The 27,879-nt window shown below is 42.9% G+C and overlaps 1 long non-coding RNA gene across 1 annotated transcript; it reads right to left on the bottom strand.

Moving 5' to 3' along the window:
• Positions 1-16,937: 16,937 nt before the first annotated feature.
• LOC122239196 lies at positions 16,938-26,348 on the bottom strand. The gene is made up of 3 exons (XR_006218150.1): positions 26,214-26,348; positions 19,748-19,868; positions 16,938-17,095 (listed from the first exon to the last, which is right to left on the bottom strand). It is a non-coding gene; the product is annotated as an uncharacterized LOC122239196 (long non-coding RNA).
• Between the last annotated feature and the right edge of the window lie 1,531 nt (positions 26,349-27,879).

Below are 27,879 nucleotides of genomic sequence, written 5' to 3'. Positions count from 1 at the left end.
GTTTTGAAAATATTCCTTTTTCAAATTAAAAATAAATACAATAACACAAATTTGACCCCCAAATATTTCTGCTCAGCTCTGAGTTTGCTTACCCATCATTTTGCATAAAACCCGACCAGGATTTTGTGGGGTCATGCAACCACCTGTAAGTTTCTCGTCTCCCTTACTGAGAGCTATTAGAGAAATACAAGTATCTCATAGTTACTGTATTTTTGTCTGAAATAAGACAAATAGAGGATGAGCTGTGGGTCTTCCTATTATTACCAGTCATCTGTGTAATATGGTTTGTAGGTTTATCACAATCAACCCAACATCCACAAAGGTAAACTATATCATTGAAGAATGTTTAGAAAAAGACAGAACAAAAAAACCAGAAAAATACAAATTAGAAAATAAAACTTACCGTCACCCCACCTCCCAGAAAGAGCCTGCTAGGAACATTTGAGTGGTGGTCTTTTCAGTCTGTTTTCTAAGCATATATGATGATTTTCACTTTCATGGTGTCTTCAATCTGATTTGTAACCTGCTTTTCTCATGTCTTACCATTGTGAATTGTATTATGTAATATTAGTATCTACACAGTAGACAACTAATGACTGTACCATAACTTACTTCATTCAGTATTTGGTTACATTTGTATACAGCTTTGAGCAAATCTTTTCATACAGTCAGGATATATCCTAAAAGTGGAATTTCTAGAATAGAAGATACTCATGTTTTTGAAAGCTTTTGATAAATAGTTTTAAAATACTTTCTAGAAGGCTTCAAATAATTTATTTTTTAAATTTAAAGCCAGTATATTTCTTTTCTTTCTTTCTTTCTTTTTCTTTTCTTTCTTTCTTTTTTTTTTTTTTTTTTAGAGACAGAGCATGCACAGCAGGGGAGAGGAATAGAGGGAGGGAGAGAGAGAATCTTAAGCAGGCTCCACGCTCAGCACAGAGCTTGAACTCATGACCCTGGGATCAGAACCTGTGCCGAAATTGAAGAGTCAGACACCCAACTGACCAAACTACCTCAGGTGTCTCAAGGCTTCAAATAATTTAAAACCACAAAGTCCTCACCAGCATTTGGTATTATTATTAAAGCAACACACTTAAAGACAAAAAAAAATTACCCCACTATTTTAATTTGCCTATTTGATTCTAGTGAGTTTGAATTTTTAAAATACATTTCACTGTGGTACCTGGGTGGCTGAGTATGAAGCCTCCTTAAGATTCTCTCTCTCTCTTTCCCTCTGCCCCTCTCCCTTGCTCACTCTCTCTGAAAAATAAAAAAAGAAAAGAAAATATGTGTGTGTGTGTGTGTGTGTGTGTGTGTGTGTGTGGTATTTTGGGAAGAGGGGATCACCTCTTCATGTCTGCTACGGCAAAAAGTTGTCCTTATTTGGGGGCGCCTGGGTGGCTCAGTTGATTAAACGTGGACTTTGGCTCAGGTCATGATCTCGCGGTCTGTAAGTTCGAGCCCCGCATTGGGCTCTGAGCTGTCAGCTCAGAGCCTGGAGCTTAGAGTTGCTTCGGATTCTGTGTCTCCCTTGCTCTCTGCAACCCCCCTACCCCCACCCACCAGTACTTTCTCTCTCTCTCTCTATCTCAAAAATAGATTAACATTAAAAAAAAATTTAAGTTGTCTTTTTTTTATTGATTTATACGAATCAGCTTAGTTGTTTACAAATGGCAGCAAAAGACAAATTTCCAGGACAACAGAACTAGCTGGTTGGTGATAGATAATTTGTTTTACTGTATGAATACCACACTGGTCGTTTGGATAGAATACTAACTGAATGCTTGCATGCACACACACACACACACACACACACACAATCTTTGCAATGGCAACCTGTAGCTAAGACATTGTAACTCCACTCCTGTGTTTCAGTATGAAGTACGGTCCAAGGAGTAGAGGCCAGCCTTCACCTCCTCCTAGACAAACCCTGTGAGGACCCAGAGTACGCCTCCAGCCGTTACCACACTTCTGTCAGGAACATTTCTGGCTGTGACCAGGTCTCGGGAGGAGTGGAAATGTCCTTTCCTGCTCAATTTGCCAAAGAGCTCAAGGCATCAGGCACACCTTACTACCATTTACTAGTAAGAAGACTCCGGACAAGCTTCGTCTCAGGCCAACCTCAGTGTTCTCATTTGTGAAATGGGAATAATAAGACCACTGCTCCCATGGATTAATATGAGTAACAAGTGATCTAAGAACCCTAAAGGACTTCGTGTAACACACAACACATATTAAATGTTTAATCAACATTCCAAATGCACAAGGTGATTGACTTTTTCTTATCAATTTATAAGAAAACCTTTAAATTTCAGGGGGCACCTGGGTGGCTCAGTCGGTTAAGCCTCTGACTCTTTTTTTTTTAATATATGAAATTTATTGTCAAATTGGTTTCCATACAACACCCAGTGCTCATCCCAAAAGATGCCCTCTTCAATGCCCATCACCTACCCTCCCCTCCCTCCTACCCCCCATCAACCCTCAGTTTGTTCTCAGTTTTTAAGAGTCTCTTATGCTTTAAGCCTCTGACTATTGATCTCAGTTCAGATCTTGATCTCAGCTCAGGTCTTGATCTCAGGGTCACTAGTTCAAGCTCTGTGCTGGGCTCCACGTCGGGCATAAAGACTACTAAGAAAAGAAGAACAGGAAAGGAAAGGAAAGGAAAGGAAAGGAAAGGAAAGGAAAGGAAAAAAGAAAAGAGAAAGGGAGAGGAGGGGAGGGGAGGGGGAGAGGGGAGAAGAGGAGAGGAGGGGAGGGGAGGAGAGGAAAGGAAAAAAAGAAAAGAGAAAAGAAAAGAGAAAAAAAAGAAAAGAGAAAGAGGAAAAGAAAAGAAAAGAAATAAAAGAAAAGAAAACCTTTATTTTTATATTTAACTTTCTAGGATGACTTAACTAGCTGGTCGGTTGCTGATGATCCGATTATGGGACCAATACAAATAATACCATACTCTTTTCCTGGATAAAACTCACTGGAGGGGGCACCTGAGTGGCTCAGTTGGTTAAGCTTTTGGATTCAGCTCAGGTCATGATCTCGTGGTTAGTGGGTTCGAGCCCCGCATCGGGCTCTGTGCTGACAGCTCAGAGCCTGGAGCCTGCTTTGGATTCTGTGTCTCCCTCTCTCTCTGCCCCTCCCCCGCTCACACTCTGTCTCTGTCTCTCTCAAAACTAAATAAACATTAGAAAAATTTTTTTAAACCCACTGGGCACCAAAAGGAGTATTATTTGTATTATCTATTTATTTGTGTATTTATTTATTATAAGATTGGCAGGTGGTGGGAAGGACAGCAAGATAGAAGAGAGGAAGAAGGAAAGTGGACTTAGGAACTGGGCACCACTGAACACCATCTGGGATGGTTAGGATCGGGTAACACCACACTCAGCAACTCACAAACAACCCCAGCCACCTTCTCAGAGCACAAAGATCCTCATAAGCCTGGTCACTAAGCACATACAGCTCTCCTCCTGCAAAGGTACAAAATAATTCCTTATTCACACAAGGCTTTCTGCACTTCTACTCCTATCTGATGTTGACCCAACGTGGCAGAGCGGAAGCCACATGGAAATCATAAACGGAGCCCACATTCCTGCCAGAATGCTCCCTGCAGCCAGACAGCTGGCCAAGATGCTGTTGTTAGTGGAGGATATGCGTGTCACTGAGGATTCCAAGGAATTTGGCTTGTTCTGGGCTCTGCCTCTCCAGCAAAATGATTTCCACTTGTTCCCTGCATTACCGGCTCTCTCGATTATGTGCAGTGGTGGTATCCCTTCCCGGCACAATTGACAACACTAATAAAAATAGATAACGTATTTTTAAAACCTACAGCAGATTGTCATGGCAATAAATAATTGTATCATGTTGCTGTCATAGCAACGAAGTCTGTGTAACAGAGACAAATCAAGCCTATATGGAATTTTTCTAAATTTAGGTGTTTTAAAAGAGTTAAAATAGCCTATAGTCATGGAGAGGTGCGTTAAAAAAAACACTTAACCTTCATTGGAAGAAACATTTTTAGCGATATTTTAAAAACAGAATTGCTTATTGTTATATTTGCTCATTCCCTTCAAATTATAAATAAACTTCCCATTTTGTCCATTGTGTGTATATATACATATAATATATATATAATATATATTATATATATTCTTAAGGGCTTTAATAAGCAGTGCAAGATTAAAGAGGATATTCTCTGTCTCACGCTTTCCCTCTCTCTTCTTCAAAAGTAATTTACAAGGAAGCACATCATAATTCTTGTACTTTTCCCTGGCAGCTAATGACACAATATTAATGGAATAACAAGTTACATTAGCTAAACCACGCCATAGCAAATTAATAGCTAGTTTCCATACACTTGGCTCCATTTTTTTTAAAGCATTTATTACTGCGTGATATCTAGAGTGTCATTAAGAAGTACAGACTACCAGAGCTAACCGTGATTGTTCTCTGACACAGTAAACTTTCCCTCCCGACTTCAACTAAACGCCACTGAAGTGACAAATAAATGGCATCACCCAAAAAGGGGAAAGTGATTTTTTTCGCAGATACGTCATTATTGTGCCGTTAAGAGAAATCTCGAAGTCCAAAGTAATTACAGGAAAAAATGCCGCAGTTTCCCACGTGACAAAACAAGGCCTCTTTCATTTGATTTGTTTTCTTCTTTCATTTGGCTTTGAGGAAATGAAAATATTCCTTTTTTTCTTCTGTGAAGATTTCTTGTATCCAAGTCCCCACGGGGGAGGAGCTGTCTCGTCATAGAAACGGTTCAATTCTGAGCTCAGCTACTTAACGCTGTGTGCCACCTGCAACACCACGATACGGTATGAAACTTCTTAAAACTGTTATTATTTTGAAAAACGAAAAATTAGGTCACCAATTTTAAGGATAAAATAATTAAATGAGATAGTACATGCAGAGTATCTATACATAGTAAGTGCTCAGAAATATGCAAGCTGCTATTTTTAATTCAAATCAGAGATTGAATTCCGTATTTAACTTTTGAGAGGAGTCTAAAATGAGATCCTTAAACATCCGTGATGTAGGGAAACATCCAATATAAGCATCATAAGCAATGTGTTATAAATCGGTGCCTCTAATGACACTCTTTTTCTTTACTATGTCCCTTTATAATAATTTTCATGATATATTTTTCTCAGATGAACTTTATGAAAAAGTGGTTGTCAGAAAGTGAGCAGGGTCTTTGGGGCGCCTGGGTGGTTCAGTCGGTTAAGCATCCGACTTCGGCTCAGGTCATGATCTCGAAGTTTGTAGATTCAAGCCCCACCTTCGGGCTCTGTGCTGCCGGCTCAGAGCCTGGAACCTGCTTTGGCTTCTGTGTCTCCCTCTCTCTCCCCCTGCCCCACTCGAATTCTGTATCTCTCTCTCTCTCTCTCTCAAAAATAAATAAACATTAGACAATTTTTTTAAAAAAATGAGGAGACTCTTAGGAAAAGGGGAGATCGTATTACCACATTCTGGCACTCACTCCACCAACGGCCACTGGTTTGCTTGCTTGACTCCCTGTAGCGAGTGGGGCTTCCCGGAAATTGGGAGACAACCCGAACCTTCTGCAGCCCCAGCTGTACCCTGAAACCCTGAAACCCCGAAACCCTGATGGCGAATAATAAATGTCTGCCGAAGAAGCCTGTGAAGGAATGAGACAGATTATGGCTTGCCCCTGAAATCAGAAGTGTACATATTTCGACGGATGAAGTTTGCAGGGTGCCTGGGAAGGAAGGCCCTGCCTTCTCGAGGACTCTTCACCGAGAGCTCAGCCTTGGTCTTGCCCGAGGTCTGCTCTCTCCTGGGCCGCTCTACCAGCCAGAAGCAACAGCGCCGGTGCTTGCAGAGACAAAACCGGTTTGTAGGGTCGCCTCTCTTCTACTTCTGGGAGGATTCCTTTTCGCCTTTACTCTCTGAGGTTCTGTTCTCTTCGTTTCGTTTTGGTTTGTCTTTCAGAGGTATTTAAATGCCAGCAGAGGACAGACCAACTTTTCGATGCTATTTTACAGGCCAATCATGCCTTTTAAAGTTATACACCAGCAGGAAGCTCTCACAAGCGAGAAAAAGCCTTCACCAGACACAAAGATGCTCAAGTTTGTCCTGCTGCGGCAAAACCTAACTTCGTAGATTCATTGCCCCATGCGTTTTACAGCATAAATTTCAACATGTAATTCTAAAGAAGGAAGGAAAAAGAAGAAAATAGATATTATATTTAAGTGATAATACTACAGATGATTCTTATTTTTCTTACCTACATTTTACCCCATTCCCACGACGAATATCTTTAATCTGAAAAAAAAATGGACATTCTGTAGGGGAAATCAAATTCTTCTTCATGTGTATCTGGTGCCCTGGCTGTAATTAAAATTAAATCAGGGGCACCTGGGTGGCTCAGTCAGTTGAGCATCTGACTCGTGATTTCTGCTCAAAGTCATGATCTCACGGTTCATGGGATCAAGTCCGGGGTCCAGCTCTGTGCTGACAGTGCTATACCTGCTTGGGATTCTCTCTCTCCCTCTGTCTCTGCCCTGCTCACTCTCCCTGCTCACTCCCCTGCTCGCTCGCTCTCTCTCAAAATAAATAAACTTAAAAAAAATTAAATCAGAATGATGACACTGGGCCAGATGGCGTGTGTGACCCCTTCAGCTTCTAGATGCCATGGATTCGATTTGCACGGGCATGCACTGCCAACTGAGACCATGTGGCAGCGATAAAGTCATCCGATCTTATTACCTTAATGACCTTAATTGTCGGATTTATTGTTTTGGTAGTATCACTCCTGTCGCTGCCTTGCATGTGACATTTTTAAACAATTTCAAACTGTTTTCCAGTTGGTTATCTTCTCCTGAGACTGCAATATAACTTTACCCATTTTACAGAAAAGAAGACTCATCACCTCGTACTCAGGCTTCAGATCCTCTTCTCATCCTGTCTCTCTCTAGGAACTCCAAACGCCATTCAGTGTTGACATTAATTCATAAGTGGCGTGTGATTCTTGTGCGCATGTGAGAGGTGGCAGCAAATTTATCTTCCTAATTATGTTTTGCTTAGGCTAACATAAAAATCGGCTTGCGTTTTCGGAGCATTCCCCAGCTGGGAAGTACAGAATGTTTTGTGATGGGGGGAAGCCGCCTTGAGAGTCAAACTTGGCCATGTTTTAAAACAAACAAATAAGCACGGGGAGACGTTTGGAGCATGTGGCCAGGCAGTATGGCAAGAGTTAATATCTCTATTATATACTGAGCTTACACAAATTGTTAACAGCAGCATGAAACCCCACCAGGCACAATGAACACTACCTTATATTTACATATTTTCTGCGACTAAGAAAAGATACATTTCTAGTTGAAAATCTAGAAATGTTTGCTTAAACATTGTATTGTGGCTTATCCCTCTAATAATCAAAGAAATTTAGTTTAAACCAAATTGGAGTGAGGCACTTTCCAGAACAAGGATTTAAAAATAGGAAATCAGTATACTTAACCTTGAAAATTATCCATTTTGAAAATCAATCTGCCAATATGTATGAAGAGCCATCAGAATGTTCCATCATTCTACAGGGTTTTTTTTTTAAGGTTTATTCATTTTTCAGAGACGAAGACAGAGCGTGGTAGGGGAGGGGCAGAGAGAGAGGGAGACACGGAATCTGAAGGAGGCTCCAGGCTCCGAGCTATCAGCACAGAGCCCAACACGGGGCTAGAACTCACGGATGGTGAGATCATGACCTGAACTGAAGTCAGAAGCTTAACCGACTGAGCCACCCAGGCGCCCCTATCATTTGACAGTTTTAAGGCAACAATGTCATATATGGAAAACACAAGAAGACATTTGTGAAATGTAAAAAGCAACATGGAAAAATATTCTGGATAAAATCAGTGGGAGAAAGAAAATAAAATTGCATGTATCCTAGGATGATAATGACTTAAAAATAAATATGTGACGGGCACCTGGGTGGCTCAGTCAGTTAAGTGTCTGACTCTTGAGAGTTTGTGAGATCAAGTCCCACATAAGGCTCTGAGCTAACAGTATGGAGTCTGCTTGGGATTCTTTCCCTCCCTCTGTCTCTGTCCCCGCCCCCCCCCCGACTGAAAATGAATAAATAAAAATAAAAAATAAATAAATATGTGAAAACAGTGGCGGGGGGGGGGAAACACCCTGAAAACAGTGATTGTGGGCTTTTTATTCTTTCTACTCTCTTTTTGAAAATAGTAATTGTGGAGATCATTTTCCCCCTTTCAATTTTTATTATTTCCATCCCTTTCCTTCATGCTTTCATGAAAAAATGGAGCCGTGGACCATCCATGTCCGGAACACAGAGTGTGGGTAGGCTACCCTAGAAAGATAGTGGAAGGAAACCCAGTATCTCTCTCTAGATTTCAAAATGTATCAAGTCCAGTGGAACAAGGACTTGCAATGCCTTTTTTCTGTGTTCTCACCATCATGACCACAGCATCGCAGAAATACTGTCAATCAATTGCCATTTAAAGACATCTATAGAGGGAGTTTCTGAGAATAAGCTACTGGTACAGAATTTCTCTCATAAAATGATACTTGAAAATTTTGTCTGGGCCACCTACTCGCCCTTTCGCAAATACCCAAGTGATCAATTCCTGTTTGCATTCAGTTGTAGGAAAATTTTTTATGGAAGGGCATTAATTTGTAAACTCTCTTCTTGAAACAAAACAAAACAAAACAAAACAAAACAAAACAAAAAAAGCACCACTCTGTAGCCCCACAGCATGGACATGAACGCCTTTTTCTGTTGTCCTGGAGTTACCGGGAAGCTTCCAGCCAGACATTACCTATTTGACTGTAATCAACATTGAACATCTCTACCTTCTGTTTCCTTCAGGTTATCTGTGTCCTGTGGTTTTAAAGCTTTGATGTTTCATCTTGGAGTTTCTCAGAAGTAGGTTGGTACAGAAATTGAAAATAAACAAACGAAGAAAAAAATTTTGTTGTAAAAACAGAACATAAGAATGTTTTTTTAATATAGGTGAAAATGATCTAAATGAGCAGAAAATGAGAAAATCAAAGTGTCTCTCCACCCAGTTCTGTTCCCCAGAGGTGACCTACTTTGCAGTACATTTTCTCATATCTCTAGACAAACTTGTTTTTCCCCTAAAAAATAAAAAAAAAAATAAAACCAGCGAAACACTTGTTTTTAACAGAGTTCAATGTAGTCTTGAAATGTTATTTTTTTTAAGTTTATGCTTTTTAAAAAATGACTGTGGGGTACCCGGCTGGTTCAGTTAAGCATCTGACTCTTGATTTTGGCTCAGGTCATGATCTCACAGTTCCTGAGTTCTAGGCCTGCATGGATCTCTGCACTGACATCATGGAACCTGCTTGGGATTTGTCTCCCTCTCTCTCTCTGCCCCTCCCCCACTTGTTCTTTCTCTCTCTCTCTCTCTCTGTCAAAATAAATAAAAATAAGCTTTAAAAAATGATAAAAACAGACTGTAACACTGAGGTATGTGTGATTGCTCACAACTCCATGTAGGTGAGGCATGCTAAGACTCAGGTGGGTTTTCTGAAAATAGAAGAATTACATTCTGTGTGGCAGATGAAATATTTTACATATAGATTAAGAAATTACCCATATCCAAATACCTAATCAAACTCTTCTTGAGGTATCCGAGCAGCTTAGGTTTGCAAATTCAGATGAAACCCTGGCAGAAACATAAGGGGGGAGCATTCGACTGTTTCTGTGTTTGTTGTGTATTTATGTTTTGTATTGATTTTGGTCTTTTTGTCTGGGAGGATGGATTTTCTGTCCTGATAGTTCAGACGTGTGATGAAAAACAGTGCTTTCCAAAGGCTGCTTTGGATGTTTTACCACTAACCCTCTTTTCTCAATAGGAAGCTCTAATTAACTCCTGGAAGACAGTGGACACTGCCCCTAAAAACTTAACTCCTGAGGGGTGCCTGGGTGGCTCAGTAGGTTGAGTGTCTGACTTCGGCTCAGGTCATGATCTCATGGTTCATGGGTTCGAGCCCCACATCGGGCTCTGTGCTGACAGCTCAGCCTGGAGCCTGCTTCAGATTCTGTGTCTCCTGCTCTCTCTGCCCCTAACCCACTCACATTCTGTCTCTGTCTCTCTCAAAAATAACACATATTAAAAAAAATTTTTTTAAGTTAACTCCTGAGCTTTCTGCTTAAAAAAATAGTCAACTTTCTTTTCTTAATAACACAGAAGGGATAGAATTCTTAGTGATTTTAATTATAGAAGATATTAAGACAGCTAGAATGTATATAACGCTTCACGTCATGAAAATTTTCAGTCAAGTTTGAAAGCTTAAAGAAAAAATTTTAAATTAGTCACATAAGCATATTAAAGTTACCAAAGAGCTATATAAAATGAACTGAATTTTAAAAATTCTTTCCAGAAGTATTAAGGGAAATTTAAAATCAGAATTATTAGCTATTTCCATGGCTTCCTTTTAGATCTAGTACTAAAGAATATGTTTGCAATTTGCCAAAAATGGATAATTATGTTATTTCAAATGAGTGAAAATAGGAAAACTCGAGGTAGGATTATACTATTTAAATGATTCTTGATGATTTAAAATTAGTTTTGATGAAAAGAAGGGATATTATTCCCATGAAAACAAGAAATTATTTAGTTCATTTATTCCATCAGCAAGCAAGCTGAAAAAGCCTATATCACTTACAAAGGAGGTGTTTCCTTTATTTAAAAGGCTATATTCTTTTAGGATAGTTATTGATCATAATCATTTAAAATTCTGTTGGAAGTCCGGCTGGACACATTGCACAGGATGATGAACAAATTAGGATTAGGATATTCTATTTGCTGACAGCAAATAAACATCAAAAATCAAAAGTACTTACAAAATATAAAATATTTTCAAAGGAAAAACAATGCTCATGTTAAGTGCACATGTAAATACTGCATCTGGCACAAAGACAGTCTCTTTTTCTCATGATATTTGATACTAGCTTTAGTTTGTGATCGGGAAGAGAACCCACCCTGCCATGATTCAGAAAAACTTCCTCCAAACCATAAATGTGAAAACACACACACACACCTTAAAAGCAAAATTCTCTTTGACATTCAATTATTAAACTTTTGTATAAATGGAATTTCAAACTGAAGTATACCTAAAGCATGGAATGGTACTCAGAAATAAAAAGGAAGGAAATACTGATACATATTGATATATACAATCACTTGGATGGAGCACAAGAAAATTATGCTGAGTGGGAAAGCCAATCCCAAAGTTTATATAGTCTAGGAAATGACAAAATTATGGACATGGAGAGTAGATTGGTAGTTCCCAGGGGTTAAGCAGAAGGGAAAGAGCAGGACAGAAGTGAATAGATCTATAACAAGGCAACTGAGGGATCCTTATAGAGATGGAAATGTTCTGTATCTTCATGGAGGTGATGGACAGTTGAACCTACACATGTGATAAAATTGTATAGAATTAAATACATATGCATACAAGTGAGTTCAAGTGCAACTGGGGAAATCTAAACAAGATCTGAGATTGTATCAGTGCCAATATCCTGGCTGTGATATTGTACTATAATTTTGCAAGGTGTTACCATGGGAGGAGCTGCGAAAAGGGTACCTGAAAATGCCTCAGTACTGTTTCTTATAGCTGCATAGGAACTTACAGGTATTTCAAAAGAAAACCTTTAATTTAAAAGTTTTACTGTTTTAGGACAGTGCCTTCGAACCTGATTGAAAACAATGTGCTGTCTCTTGGAATAAAAATATTAGGAAGACATATGTGCTGAGAAAATACACAATATTCCCATATATCCTGCACCTTTCATGCATCCTGACAATGAAGTTGAATAGGCCTTTAAGTTGGAGAACAAAACAAATCCAACCAACCTGAACTTTGAAAAGCTTCCAAACACTCAGAAGCCCCAGGTGATGCTACACTTCTCCTGGTCCCAACAGATGTTCAGAGAAACCCTTTCAGATGCTCCAGAACAGAGTCCTAGCTGTCTTGTTACCATGTATAAAAATATCAAGCTTCAAAAAATACACATTATCTAAAACATTTTTCTCCCTCTGTGGACTTTCCTCTCCCCACAACAGGTGTTTTGTGTTTACATGGGACCCGAAGAAAACTCCCCCCTCGCATGGCATGCCCTCTCCATTCTCTGGGTGTTGTGAGTGCAGCTCTGTGTCCTTGTCCACTACCGTCCACGAATGGCCGGGCACCTCTGCCCCCACCTTAAGTAGCTCTTGCCTCTTCGTTTTGTCCAAGCTGCGGGATGGGTCCAAGAAAACAATCATTTGGAAGGGCTCTGAGCAGCCCTAACTGTGAAGCCCTTAGTTCCTTCTTGCTACACTTTACAACTATGTTGGGATTCTCCAAACCAGCTGTTCTCACAGGGGAAGCTGTTAACAACTGCTCTAGAAAGAAATAACTCTTGCTGTTTCTAAAGTCAAATACTTTGGCTATTAACACACGGAACTGTTCTTCTAATTCATCTCTTGTTATGCCAGAACCTGTCCAACTCTTGGCTCTGGATTGTTTTTCAGTGTCATTTACTCATGTTTTTTCTTACTTTTTTTCTGCTTGGATCTCACAGAAGGCATGCCGGCTTCCTTTTATCTTTTCCCCTTCAAATCTGTTTAGCCCACGCATCTCCATAGCCACTAATGCAACAGGTCTCTCCAGGGAGGATGCCACCTCCTCTACTTTGTCATATATGAAGCCTAGGAAACAGGACTGTCTTTTGTTGTTGTAGGGGATGAGCTACTGAGGGAGAGAGTTGCCAAGATCCTGTGGACGAGTTGATACAAGAAATAATAACACTCGTATCTGTTTGGAGAAGGCACAGTCTACTCTTGATAGGGAAACTTAGCAGAGTGTCCCCCAGTAAAGTCCCCAGGATCCTCAAGCAACTTATTAATTCCAGGGGGGATTTGGTAGACAGTATATAAAATAACTTTGAAGCTTTCCTTTATTTCACTTGCCTGCAATAACAGTTTTAGGCGGGGGAGGGGGGGAGAACTATTTAAAAGAAATTCTTCTTTAAAATTTTTTTTCACTTTTTTTTCCTTTAAATTTTTTTTACATCTTTATTTACTTTTGAGAAAGAGAGAGACACAGAGTGCAAGTAGGGGAGGAACAGAGAGAGAGGGAGACACAGAATCCGAAGCAGGCTCCAGGCTCTGAGCTGTCAGCACAGCGCCTGATGCGGGACTCGAACCCACGAACTGTGAGATCGTGACCTGAGCCAAAGTCGGATGCTTAACCGACTGACCCACCCAGGCGCTCCCCCCGCCCCAGGTTTTATTTATTTTAGAGAAAAAAAGCCAGCAGGAGACAGGGGCAGAGGGAGAGAAAGAGAATCTCAAGCAGGCTCCACACCCAGCACTGGGCCCACTAGGGGTTCAATCCCATGACCCTGGGATCATGGCCTGAGCTGAAAGCAAGAGTCAGATGCTCAACCGACTGAGACACCCAGATGCCCCTGAAACAAACTTTTCTTGATGCCATTTAAAAATGAGGTGGGGGGAGGTTCACGCTCTACCCCGTTGGTGATTCGGACTTGGCACGGCCTGGAAATGCCTGGAAATGTTTACTGTTCTCCAGGCTCTCTCATCTCCTGGCCCATTTGTGGGTCCTGAGGCTCTGTCAGAAATGTGGTGGTCAATGTGGGCCAGCCGTGGTAACAGGCACACCTCACCATGAGGCAGGGCCTGCCACTGGCACCCCCATTTCATTAAAGAAGCTCTTCCCCTGTGTCTTGCTTCCCCACCCCTCCTGTGGGTGGCAGATGTGGAGAGACACAGGTCCAGTGAGCTAGACAGCCGAGGAACTTTCCATGGGAACCAGCTGCATCCAGCATGGACATTCCAATCCAGCACCAGATCCAGGCTCTGTCTTCTCCAACGTTGGATTCCACCCCGGCCTTCTTGTTGTCAGTTCCTCCTTAAAGTCACTCTGACTCAGTTATCCCCCTCCTCCCCAACCCCACTTACCCTGCCAGCCCCCTTGAGTTTCACAAGAAAGGGGCCAGACCATTGAAAGTTATGCTCTACTGCCCAGCCCTGTTTTCAGCTCTTCATATTCACAAAATGGTACAAGAAAATGAAACAAAACAAAAAAGAGAAGTTAATTCTAATAAGATGTTGGGCATCTGGGGCTAGGCATTTTGGTGACACAGAAAACACAAACATCAATCATCTCGGGCTGCAGAGACTAATTAAAGCCATCCATCCGCGTGGAACCAAACATTGGCTTCTGGTCATGTCAATCCAGTGGTCTTGGGAAAGTGTCCCCCTCTTCAGGTCTCAGTTTCTCCTTTTGGAAAGTCAGGAAAGTGAAACACATGATTTTCAGGGTGACTTTCAGAGCTAACATTCTTAGAAAATACAAACGAATTCTTTTGAAGAAGGAAGTGAAGATGAACTTCTTGAGAAGTGCGATGTCATTTTAAAAGATTTAGCAAGGGGCACTGGGGTGGCTCCGTCGACTGAACACCTGACTCGATTTTGGCTCAGGTTATGATCCCGGGGTCATGGGATTGAGCCCCGCCTGGGGCTCCATGCTGAGTATGGAGCTTGCTTGGGATTCTCTTTCTCCCTCTGCCCCTCTCCCCTGCTCTGTCTCTCTCTCAAATAAAAATTATTTAATCAGTTAAATTTCTAAAAAAATTTAGCAAATTTGTATATGTTTTTAAAATTTTATTTATTTATTTTGTTTTTTTTTTCTAACATTTATTTATTTTTGAGACAGAGCATGAATGGGGGAAGATCAGAGAGAGAGGGAGACACAGAATCCGAAGCAGGCTCCAGGCTCTGAGATGTCAGCACAGAGCCCGATGCGGGGCTCGAACTCACAAACCATGAAATCGTGACCTGAGCCAAAGTCAGACGCTTAACCGACTGAGCCACCCAGGCACCTCTATTTATTTATTTTGAAAGAGACAGAGAGAGTACTAGCAGGGGAGGGGCAGAGAGAAAGGGAGAGAGAGAATCCCAAGCAGGCTCTATCAGTGCGAAGCCTGGTGTAGTGCTCGAACTCATGAACCGTGAGATCGTGACCTGAGCTGAAACCAAGAGTCGATGCTTAACTGACTGAGCCACCCAGGAACCCCAGCAAATTTGTATATTAAAAAAACTCAGATGCAGATACGAAGGGTCCTTCTATCTGAATATTTATACCCAAGGACTAACAGTTACAAGGTTGCACAGAGAAGTAAAAGTCATCCTCATGGAAGACTGACTCATGAATCGATCCCTTACAATATTTCTTTCTCAACTGAACATCCTTCCAAGTTCAAGAGGAACACTGACCCATACCTGTCACATCAGTTTTGTTTTAGGTCAGTCTCTCTACAATGGTGACGATGCTGCAAATATCTAACAATACGAGGTACACAAAACCAAATTGGCTGCAAAGTGGAAGTATAAATTGTAAAAAAACAAAAACAAAAACAAAAACAAAAACAAAAACAAAAACAAAAACAAAAATCCCATTAGCTTCTCACTTTGGAACAGTGTTGCCAAACCCTTACCACCAAAAATGATACAGGCTTGGGGCGCCTGGGTGGCGCAGTCGGTTAAGCGTCCGACTTCAGCCAGGTCACGATCTCGCGGTCTGTGAGTTCGAGCCCCGCGTCAGGCTCTGGGCTGATGGCTCGGAGCCTGGAGCCTGTTTCCGATTCTGTGTCTCCCTCTCTCTCTGCCCCTCCCCCGTTCATGCTCTGTCTCTCTCTGTCCGAAAAATAAATAAAAAACGTTAAATTAAAAAAAAAAATGATACAGGCTTGATTCTGAAAATCTGCACACGTTTGTCATCATTACCCAGGTGATTAATTTTGGCCACATTTCAGTTCATGTCTTTGATACTAAGTTCCAATTAAATGTGTTTCTCCCATTATTTGCTATAAAATTTGGCTCCTTTTCAAGTGGACTTATTTTAAGTAGTGTGCCCCTGGCAGTGATCATCAGGCAGTTAGAATTCACTGCGCTTACCAGTGAAGCCCCACAGAATGTGCCCACTGAGAAACAGTGGCGGGTATGCTCAAAGAAATCTCCAGATCCAGTGTGGATCACCTGCAACTTCAGTAGCATCAACACGGAAGGGGCTGAGGCCATCTCTCTGATAGGAAGAGGGTTCCAGGGAGCCTGACTTAAACCCTGTTTGGATCACAATAGGTGTCGTTTATTGAGGACCCACACTGTAATTCGGTCTACAGACACCATCTCTTATAAACATCACAATAACCTCATGAGATAGCTACAATTATAATTACTCCAATTTCACAGACCATGAAGCAGCACAGAGCTGTCGCCCATTCACACAGCCACTAAGAGGCTACGGGAAGTATAACCCAGGCAATCTGGCTCAAGAGCCCGTGCCGGTCCGAATTAATTTGTAAACGACACGGAGCTGTTAGAGCTGGGCCAGGGGCTTGGGACTTTCTGGAAAGCTCCCAGATGACGCTGACAAGCAGCCGAGGGGCAAAACCCGGTGCGGGGCAGCACCTCTCCGATTTTAACGTGCACACGCGTTCCTGGGGATCTTGTTAGAATGCCAACTCTGGTCTGGAGGCAAAGCATATTCCGTGGTTCTATAGCTCTAAGAAACTCCTGTGAGAAGCTGATGCTGGTGGTCAGGGACCACACGCTGAGGGGAAATGTAGGTCTCTCTATTTGGAGCTGGTTTTGAAGGGGCTGATAAAAGGTCCTGGAGGGCTAGCTCCTACCTCATCTGTAAGCCAGACCTTGGTGGCATCGTACAGGGAATCCTTGAAAATACACCCTCAGCCGGTGTGCCCCTCAGCAGGTACCTCCCTCCCTTGGTGGAGCAGGGAGATAAAGGTTAATCTTTCACAATCTTGAGCCGTGGAGATGCCAAGTTGACACAGGTAGGAACGGAAAGGAAAATCGCCTCCAGACACCCTCCCTTGTCCCTTCTCTAGGCTGTTAGGGGGATTTTATCGCCAACCAGTACCCAGGACTGAAGAAACTCCTCCTTTTCTGGCACTTCAGTGACACATCTCTCCTTTCCAAAAGGGGGCCTGAGGTCATTTTGTTTTCTTCTGGAACTCCAGGACCAATACCACTGGGAAAGGAATAGATATCCTCTGCACTGGTGCCTGGAAGAAACCCAAAGCCCTTTGAGAAGCGTTCCAACCCTTCTCCTTCCAGCTCCCGCTGCCCTCAAATTAGTCCTGCCTCCCCGAGGCACACACATTGCTGTTATTAAATAACTATTATTGTTTAACAGTAACCGAATACATTGTGTACAGAAAAGATACAGTCATTACCAGATGGACCTAAAATCTAAATGATACAAACAGGCACCAAACAGACACATTGAGAAAGCCTGTGTGCCAGTGGATTACATAAGGCTGGGGTAGAGAAGGAGTGGCGGGGACTGCAAGATGTTTATCGTCATGAGGATATCTGGGTAAAGAAGGAGCCATGCAGTTTAACTTCAAAGGGGACGTGAAGAGCTGCGTATCTATTTGAGTGCTAGTGAGACACAGCTCAAAAGCTGGAGCATTCGGAGCATTTTGGCTTCTGCCACTTCCAGAGGGCTGCGTGCGTGTGTGCGTGTGCGCGCGCACGTGTGCGCGAGTATGCATGTGTGCATATCTAAAAGGGAGCTTTGGATAGAGGGAGCTATTTAAAGGTAATAAGGACAATGCACTATTTCTCTTCACTCTGTTGAACTCTGGCCAGAACTGGATTACACACCTTCAGCATACTGGCCATGACACTCGGGCTGTTAAACTCACCAAGAGCAAGCGCTGAAGTCCCCTGGGAATGCGTCACAGAGGGACCCCAGGGCGGCATGCCCTGCACACCACTTCGACTCCGAAACCTTCTCCAGGTCTTAAGAAAGGCCAGACCTGGGTAGGAAGGAGCCTTCTCTCTCCAGAGGCCAAACTGTAAGTGGTTTGTTTTTCCTTTCTGCTATTTTGCTCTATGTTAGTTGGAAGGTTCCTGAAGCCTTAGTTGCTAGCAAGACATTAGGGATGGACGATGCCTCTGACTGCGGTCACCTGGCTTGTGGTCCTCTGTCCCACACCTTCCACCTCACCAGACCATCACCCATCTTCTATACATGGGATGCTTCCTTTCAGGAGATGTCCGCCCATGCCCTGAGCTGCCCTGCTTTGCTGAGGGGCCCCTCAGCCACAACCAGTTTGATCAATTTCACTTTCTTAGCACCCCTCACCCCCACAGAGTGTCCTGAAGCCTAGAATCTATGACTCACATGTACCAAGAACCCACTGTCCTAAGCCCTCTAAGGTCAAATCATGGCAGTCAGAGTGAGCATAAGCACCTAGAGAAATGTTCCAGGACACCTTCTAGAATCTAATGGCATCCCCCAAGGAAAAGTTAGGGACCTCTGCATTCCCTAAGAGCCCTCTAAAAACCAAAAAAACATTTTTTAAAAATCTTAACATCTTCCACCCCCTGCTATATTCTAAATTCTCATTAAGATGACATTTTGCTCCCAAAGGATTCCAGTTGTCATTTTCAGATATTCTTTTTAAAACCCCTTAAACACCTGATGTGTGAAAAACATTTGAATTGAATTTCCCATTTGTAATTCGAACCAACATTAAGAAGGATTTGTCGACAAGGTTTTTGTAGAAATGTCTGTAAACATACAGGCTTTTAGCATACATGTAATAGCATGAGTTGGCTGAAGAGAGGTATAAAAATATGCAACATATCATTCCATAAAGCAAGAATGTCTCAGGTAATAGAAGAGAAAACATACTTCAGGGTAAGTTTGAGACTTAAAAAAAGACTTCAGATAAGACTGGTTTTAGATAAAGCGTTTGCCTCTGTTGTGTGGTCCAGAGTCGCTCCCCCTCCCCAGCATGGTTCTGACTGCATAATTGGTCTTTTCCACCAGATTATGAGCTCAATGGTGTGAAGAGTAGAGGATTCTGTCTGTTCGGTTCACTATTCTATCACTATCCCCAGAACCCAGTTCAGAATTTGGCAACGCTGTAGGATCCTGCAAGCATTTGTTGAATGAACTACTTCTATACCTGAATGCTGGGAAAGCCCACCCATTGTATTAAAAGGGGGGGGGGTCATTGCTTTTAGATTGATTTATTTAATTATACTCCTAGAAAAGTAGTATTTCTTTAACTCAACTTCCCAGCTATGGTTGAATATGCAAATCTTAGTGTTAGTGGCTAACATTAATTAAGGGTGTACCATGCTTCATAGCTTATTTGATTGGATCCTGACAACACCCTTTGAGTTCTCCTCATCATCATGCCCATTTTACAGATGAGGACAGTGAGGTTAAATGGTTGCCCAGGCTCCCGGAGCCAGCAGGAAGCAGAGCCAGAATTGAAGCCCAGGCTATCTGTTTCCACATCACTGCAAACTCATTCCTGGGAAAGAATACACTGGGTTTCGGTGATAAAGACAAATCATCTGCTCCCCCCCCCCAATTGTATAGTATATTTTTTTCATGTTTATTTATTTTTGTCAGAGAGAGACAGAGCATGAGCGGGGGAGGGACAGTGAGGGAGGCACAGAATCCCAAGCAGGCTCCAGACTCTCAGCTGTCAGCACAGAACCCGACGCGAGGCTCAAACTCACAGATGGTGAGATCATGACCTGACCCAAAGTCGGACGCTCAACTGACTGAGCCACCCAGGCGCCCCATGGTGTGTTTTTAATTTAAAACCCAAAGCTACTAGGCTTCTGAGTCAGGATCCACTGGATTTGAATCCTAGCTCTGAACATGTGACTTCAGGCAAATGACTTACCTCTTGGAAGGCTGAAAAAAACACCTGTCTGCTAAAGATGATGTGTGGAAACTCTTGGGCCCATAGTAGCACCGGGCAAAGCTGGTGGCTTCTAGGAAGGTTTCTTCTCTCTTCATACACACTGGGGGGGGGGGGGAAGGGGGGAAGGAGAGTAGGGATTTTATGTCTGTGTCATTGAGATAAAAGACATATATAGACAAATAATTGCATTTATCAGCGGGATACAAAGGGAAGAGTGTGGGGTGGTGAGTGGCAGAAATGCAGATTTTGTATACATGCTGGCAAATATCTGGTGCCTAGAAGCCTGAGCGCTGCGAAACAAACCATTCCTATTTACAGCTGAGGATGGAGAGCCTGTGGGCTTTGCAACTGTGTTTTCCTCTTGCCGCTAGGAAGGAATGGGGATTTCAGACCAAGTCCCAAGTTTTTCATGACAATCCACACCAAGTTTTAGAGTTAACATTTTGAGGGCCCCTATGTCATGAACTGAATATGTGAGGTTCAAAAAAACTGGAATGGAATTTAATTTCCAGAGGGATCAGGACCTTTTGCAAGTAACTGAGGACCTAGGGTGCGTAAAATGCACACACGTGTGCAGGAGAGAGCTTTAAGTAGGAGGGCAGAGCTGAGGCCTCCCGTAAAAAAAAAATGCTACACACAATTCCAAGAACAAGCAGGCCCCTATATTCCTTGAGCTGGAAAGAATTGGGCATACAGGTATGTTTACAAAGATTGGGCTCACTGAAGAGGTTTTAAAAGACTAAAAAAAAAAGTTCAATGGGAAATAATACTTCCTCTTTCTTCTCCTTCCCTTCCTCCCCATCTTCCTCCTCCTCTTCCTCTGTCCCTCTCCTCTCTCTCTTTCTCTGTTCATGTGTGCGCATGCACGTGCGCACACACACACACACACACACACACACTGTATCATCAAGGATTCCATCCTGAAGGCTGCTGACTGACTCCTGCGGTGGTCACTCCCCAAAGAATGTGTTTTTTTGGATTTCCCTGTAAGAGGCCTCCAGTCCTCTCTCCTGGCCTCCAGCCTGCTTTCTGTTGGTCGTTTTCACTCTTGCTTTCTCTCCATTGAAGCCCTCTCCTGATTTATACCCACAGCCCGAAATCCTACAGATGGGAAGATTCCACACTGTGTTCATAGTAAACATATTATGCATTATTTAATTTCTTCTCAGGCTGCAAAAAGATTTCCTTGAAAACAATTGTCACTGGAACGTGGCTACATTTTGCAGTGGGAAATAACAAAGTGGCCAAGGAAAAGCTCTGTAAAACCTCAGGGAGAGCATACAAATTAGCCCTTTTGTATACATTTTTGTTTCCTTACAAAAATCTTAGCCTTCCTAACTTTCATAGTAGCACACTGAAAGCAGCAGACAAAAATCATTCTGAAATAGCAAGTGAGCCATATGGAAATTATAGGCAGGTCTAGAACATTTGAATTGTTCAAGTCTTGTTTTTCCCTTTATTTAAAAAATTGTGTCGTTAAGAAAGTTAAAACACAGCTAACAACATGGGAGAAAATATTTGCAAATCCTGTGTTTGATAAGGGACTGGTATCCAGAATACGTAAAGAATTCTTATAACTCAATTACAAAAAGGCATATAACCCAATTTTAAAATGGGCGAAGGATTTGAGGGAATATTTCTCGAAAGAAGATAAAACAATGGTCAATAAGTACATGCCAAGATGATCAACATAATTAGCCATCAGGGAAAAGCAAATCAGAAGCACAATGAGATGCCCCTTCATATGCTCCTAGGTGACTATAATAAAAAAGACAGACAATAGCAGGTGACAGTGAGGATGTAGAGAAATTGAAATAATCCTACGTTGATGGTGGGAGTGTAAAATGGTACTCTGCCACTTTGCAAAACAGTCTGGCAGTTCCTGAAAATGTTCCGCACAGAGTTACCAAATGACCCAGCAATTCCACTCGTAGGCATCAACCTGAGAGAAATGAGATCTACATCCTCACAAAAGTTTATACGTGAATGTTGATAGTGGTATTATTCTTAGGAACCAAAATATAAAAAAAAAAGAAAAAGAAAAAGCAAACTCAGCTGTTTTACGAACTCATGAATGGATAAATAAAATGGGGTACATCCATATAATGGAATATTATTCAGCTCTAAAAAGGAACGAAATACTGATCTATGCTATAACATGGATAAGCCTTGAAAACATTATGCTAAATGAAAGAAGGCATTCACAAAAGAACACTTACCATATGATTCCATTTATTTTATTTTATTTTTTAATGTTTATTTGTTTTTGAGAGAGAGACAGAGACAGAGACAGAACATGAGTGGGGAGGGGCAGAGAGAGAGGAAGACACAGATTCCGAAATAGGGTCCAGGCTCTGAGCTGTCAGCACAGAGCCAGATGTGGGGCTCAGACTCATGAATTGTGAGATCATGACCTGAGCCAAAGTCGGATGGTTAACTGACTAAGCCACCCAGGTGCCCCTGATTCCATTTATATAAAATGTCTGGAATAGGCAAATCTATAAAGATGGAAAGGAGATTAGAGTTTAACTAGGGTTGGGGAAGGAGAAGTGGGGAATGAATCCTAAGGGGCACAGGATTCCTTTTTGGGGGTGATGATCATGTTCTGAAATCAGATCATGGTGTATGGTTGCCGAGCTCTGTGAATATACTAACACCATGGAATTGCACACTTTAAATGGGTTAATTTTACAGCGTGTGAATTATATTTCAAGAAGTACATTTCACCTATAAAATTAATTCCATGTTAACATTTTGCAACTCTGTGCTAAGCACCTTAATTTATCATTTTGTTTATAACACCCCTTGATACACCTGTTAGGCTATTTCCATCCCTAATGGTAAAAATATATATCCGTTTTGACGGTAACATTTAAAAGAAAATGACAATAGTTAGGAGTGAAGCTCTTCCGCTTTTCTCAACGTTAGTACCAGGAAATGCCACCGTTTGGCTGTGAAGTAGGTGGGTAAGCTAGTTGGGGTGAGAAGGGACCTCCTTTGAGACACAGAAGCTCTCAGGAAGGGAGCTTCCCCATTCATTTGTTACCGGAGGAAAGACTTGCGTCATGCTGTAACTGAGGGGATTCTCTGGATTTTCAGAGTGGTGGGCTAAGTTTTCTTACCAGCACTGAGAGAAAGTTGAAGGAGGAGGGGTAGAAGAGGATTGGGACCCTGACCCCCATTACAAGGCCCTATTGATTTTTTCATGTTTGTTTCTTTGTTTGTTTTGAGAGAGGATGGGGGGGGAGAGAGAGAGAGAGAGAGAGAGAGAGAGAGAGGGAGAGAGAATCCCAAGCAGGCTCTGCATTGTCAGTGCAGAGTCTAACGTGGGGCTCAAACTCATGAACCGTGAGATCATGACCTGAGCTAAAACCAAGAGGCTCAACAGACTGAGCCACCCAGGTGCCCCACAAGGTCCTGCTTAGATCTCTGCTCCTCCAGAGACTTCCTGGCCTCCTCCCCCCCACCACCAGTCCCCCATCCTGGGAGCATGACAGCTCCTTGGAATCTGGCCCATCTTTTCTTACTGCCCTCCCCAGGTTGGCTTCTAGTTACCAGTCTCTTCTTTGACCAGAAGGAAGAAGTTGACCCAGTCATTATCTTTGTGTCCCTAGCTCTTATTTTATTTTTATTTACTTATTTGTGTGCCTGTCCCTAGCTTTTAGAACCATGCCCAGCACAGGGCAATCTTCCTGTAAATGTTTGTCAAGTGAAAAACCGATGGTCGAGGTGCCTGGCTGGTTCAGTCAGGAGAGCATGTGACACTTGATCTTGGGGTTGTAAGTTCGAGCCCCATGTTGGGTGTAAAGATTAAATAAAATCTTTTTGAAAAGGTATTTTCTCCTTGCATCTTCTTCTTCTTCTTTTTAAGTCTATTTATTTATTTTGAGAGAGAGAAAGCATGCATGTGAGTGGGGAGGGGCAGAGAGAGGGAGAGAATCCCAAGCAGGCTCTGGGCTCAGCGCAGAGCTTGACACAGGGCTCGATCCCACGACCTGGGATCATGACCTGAGCCAAAATCAAGTGGAATGCTCAACCGACTGAACCACCCAGGTGCCCATTATTATTATTATTATTATTATTATTATTATTTTAATATGATCTCATTTTCTTCTGTGCCCTCACTGGGGTCTACCTAGCCAGAAGAGCCTGATCTCTGGCCAGGGACTTGACCTCCTGGTGCAGCCTTTGAGATGGAGCAACAAAAATGGGCTAGGACGTAGGGCATCCAAAGATCATCTGATCTAATCTAATCCTATGAAGGAGAAAATAGGACTCTCCCAGTGTAACCCCGATTTAACCCATGCCCTGATTTCGGTCCAGTGCTCTTAGTGAGATCCTCTTATGTATAGGGGTAGGTAAGATACTAGATAAGAATGGATCCCTACAATTGTCTGGTGATCAGCTCTGGAGGCAGGAGAGGTTTGGGCAAACCAAGAAAATCTCCAGTCCCAGTCTACTCATCTAAAAAAAGGACAGAAATTATTATTTTTTTCATCACAGGACTATGTGATTCATTTTATCTGAAGGTTTTTTTGAAATATGTATGCATATTATAAATGTTAGTTTTTGGTACTTTTGTTCTTATTCGCCATAAACCCAAGGCTATCTGAGAAGGGAGACTACATCTTACAGTGTGGCAGTGACTTTTATAAATGCTGAAAGACTATCAAGATGGGAAAGCTGAGGAGGCCTAAGATATTTGGTTTGTAAAGACTTTCTAGGAGCGTGGGCGGTGTCACGTGCACTTGGACATGGCCAGGTGTTGGCTGATCTGGTTGCATAAGAGCCCAAGGCAAGGATTCTGAAATATCGGGGTCCCCCTGTGTGATCCTGAGCACATCCCTTTTGGCCCAAGTTCAAGCTTGTGCCTCACCCAGGAGAGGAGAGATGTATCCCTTGCCTCAGTGTCTGCCTACAAGGATGTAACTAGGGGATGTTTATATCCTCAGAGAGCACAGGGTACCATTTCCCTAGGTTCTCGAATATTTGCAGAAACTTTCCAAGAATGAATTCTACAAATCAGCACTGCATACAAGAAAGTCAAGCAAGGTTAGAGTACCTCAGAAGTCTGCACTAATGACTCTTTCCAGAAATGTCGGGCCCTTGGGGTTCATCTGAGATCTATTCCAGCTCTTTCTCCATGAGAAGCATAGGCTAGGTCAAGTGTCTAGGTCAACTCTCTGGGGCCTAGGTCGTTGGTGTCTCCCATACACATCCCCATGGCCCACATTTTCTTTTCTTTTTTAAAAAAATTTTTAGGTTTATTTATTTTGAGAGAGAGACAGAGAGTGAGCAGGGTAGGAGCAGAGAAAGAGGGAGAGAGAGAATCCCAAGCAGGGTCCGTGCTGTCAGTGCAGAGCCCCACGAGGGGCTCGAACCCATGAACTGTGAGATCATGACCTGAGCTGGAACCAAGAGTTGGACGCTTAATCGACTGAGTCCCCCAGGTGCCCCTTGGCCCACAGCAAGATCCCCCTCTGTCAGCACCATGGGTGACAACCAGGTGAGGAAACAAAAGTGGTGATGAGGTCACAGCCCCAGGGGGGCTCTTTAACCCCTTCCCTCTTCCCACCAGTTTGGAGGACATACAAGCTCACAGGACCCAGGCTCTGCCCCCTTGACATTGGATTTTATATTCTCCCCCACGAACCACCTGCATGCTATTTCCAAGTACACATCGTTTATAAATTAACAGGTTCAATGGTTGGGATGCATGGTGCTTTTTGTGGGTTTATCACCTATCCTCCAAGTGTTCTTACAGTTTCCTTTTTTTGACTCATCTGCTCTTTAATTTTACACCGTGGAAAAAATTAGACATGACCACAGAGAATCCTGGCTGCCATTTCATCCTTTGCCCAGCATCCCACTGGCAGAACAAAAGAAGGACACTGTTCTCCATGAGTCTATTTTTATATGACCATTTATAACAGTTTTCCCCCAATCCAAAAGCCATGCATGTTCAGTTCATACATTTGTTCGGATGCTGACAGATTTAGCTGCATCCACTGTGTGTCAAGTGCTCTTCTAGGCACTGGAGCACTAAACAGACAAAAATCCCTGCCTTCACTGAGCTTTTATTCTAGCAGATTCTAGGTGTGGAAGATACAATTCAGGGGGAAAACTGGATTTGAATCAGCCTCAATTTCAATTGCTAATGGTTTAGAAATATCCTTCTGGTGCTTTTTAAAAATGTCTTTCCCTTAAACATCTTAATTATTTTTTAAAAAGGTGATACATTCCCTTTTACTGTATATTTGAAAATTCTAATAGTAACCTTTTTTTTTAAATCAGGAAATACAGTCATAGGGCCCTCTCTACCTGTGTCTGCCCTCCTGAAGAAAACAAGCCCCAACCCCGCCCCCCCGCCCCGGCCTCCTGCCTGTTCCTCCTGAGTGAATCTGTGGCTGTACAAGCATATATCTGTGCCTCCTCAGATTCCTACCTGTGAGTCCTAAGAAGGTGGGCCTCTTAGACGTGATAGAAGATTTGGGGTAAGGGGATAGGGGGAGCACTTCCTCAGGGCTGGGGCTGCCTCTGTTCCATGAGAACTTGGCCCGTGCCCATGACCTAGGCTCTATCCAGCATAGCACCTCCTGCCACTGTTGTGCAGTCTGGGCACAGAACCTCTTTGAGACCTAGTCTTCTTACCAGTGATGAAAGCATGATGCTCTCTGGCTGGTCTCACAAAGGCCAATGGGGTCAGTGGGTTGGGACAGTCTTACAGAGACCTACTTGCTGTGTATTGTGTGGTGAAAAATGGCCCTAAAGCCGAGGTCTTCCCTTTGGTGGCACATTAGGACCACCTAGGGAGATAGACAATCTATACACCCCAGTGCCCAGGCCCCACCTGGACCAATTAAATCCACCTCGCTGAGCCCAGGAGCCCAGGAGCCCAGGAGCCCAGGTGTCAACTATTAAAAAGCTGCCCAGGTGGTTCCAGAAGGCAGGCAGACTGTGGGCCAGCACTCAGGGGCACACGGGCCTCAGGCAGAGTTTGTGGAACGAATCAGCGTAGATGGAGATGTCAGTTGTGTTGTGGGATGGGGGCTGTTTTCCAATTCCGATGTGGGGGGGGGGTTGCAATTCCAGTTTAGGGGGACATGGTAGCCATAGGATCATTGATTGGGTTTAATAAAAAGCTGCAGGTATATCAGAGTGTTCTCAGAGGTGGGAAATCAGGCAGCACTCATGCTTGGGGGTGGGTATAGCTGGAAGGGGTGCCCGTGGGATACTAGTTACTTAGGCCTGTTCAGTTTGCTATATGCTGAGGATTTGTGCACTTTACCACAAGTGTGTTACGTTGATGAAAATCTTAGAAATCTCTCTCTCTCTCTCTCTCTCTCTCTCTCTCTCTCTCTCTCACACACACACACACACACACACACACACGTCACTACCAAAAGGTTAACAGTTGTAACCTCTTGGGTGGTTACATTTTCAGTACCTTGGGTTTTTTCCTTTGCGCTTTAATGCATTGTTTGAATATTTCACTGCGAGCAGGTATCATTTTACAAGGATAATACATTTCTAAAAGAAAGGCAGTGGAGAAGAAAGGGCACAGAAGGAGGGAGGAGGGGAAGAGACATGTGATCGTTATCAGGATAGCTCTGCCAGTGTATCATGTTTATTACAGAGCAAACGGTAATTATTTGATTGTTTCTTATTGCAGACCAGTTCCCTAGCAAGTAGTCCAGCCTAGTTCCTGGTGATCCTCGTCTTGAGTGTCCCTCCCAAGTCCTAGGACCCTGACCTCAGCTCCCAGCCTTCCCGAAACAGTGGCTGCCTGGACCTTTGCTGAACCTGGGTGAGGCAAGCCCCTTGGTCTACGTTAAGCAAGAGCACAGACATGTTCACATGGACATCTGCCCAGGCGTCTTTCCTGGGCGTAAGAGAGGGGCTGGGGAAGTCAGGGTACATGCTCCTCTCTGTTGGAGAGAAGTTTCTACTGGGTGTATGCTTGGACTTCCCCAAATTTACCTGGCCAGACTCAGAAATCCAAAATTAACTTTCCCCTTTATACTTTATGCTTCTTCAAAATTTCCCCTGCTAGATGGAGAAGGGGGGCGAGAAAGAGCAGGGGCCATCAACCCACCAATTTAATCTGACAG

The sequence above is a fragment of the Panthera tigris genome, chromosome B3, assembly GCF_018350195.1.
Source record: "Panthera tigris isolate Pti1 chromosome B3, P.tigris_Pti1_mat1.1, whole genome shotgun sequence".
NCBI classification, from domain to species: Eukaryota; Metazoa; Chordata; class Mammalia; order Carnivora; family Felidae; genus Panthera; species Panthera tigris.
The sequence above is the reverse complement of the archived record's forward strand: the minus strand, read 5'-3'. Positions and strand labels throughout refer to the sequence as shown.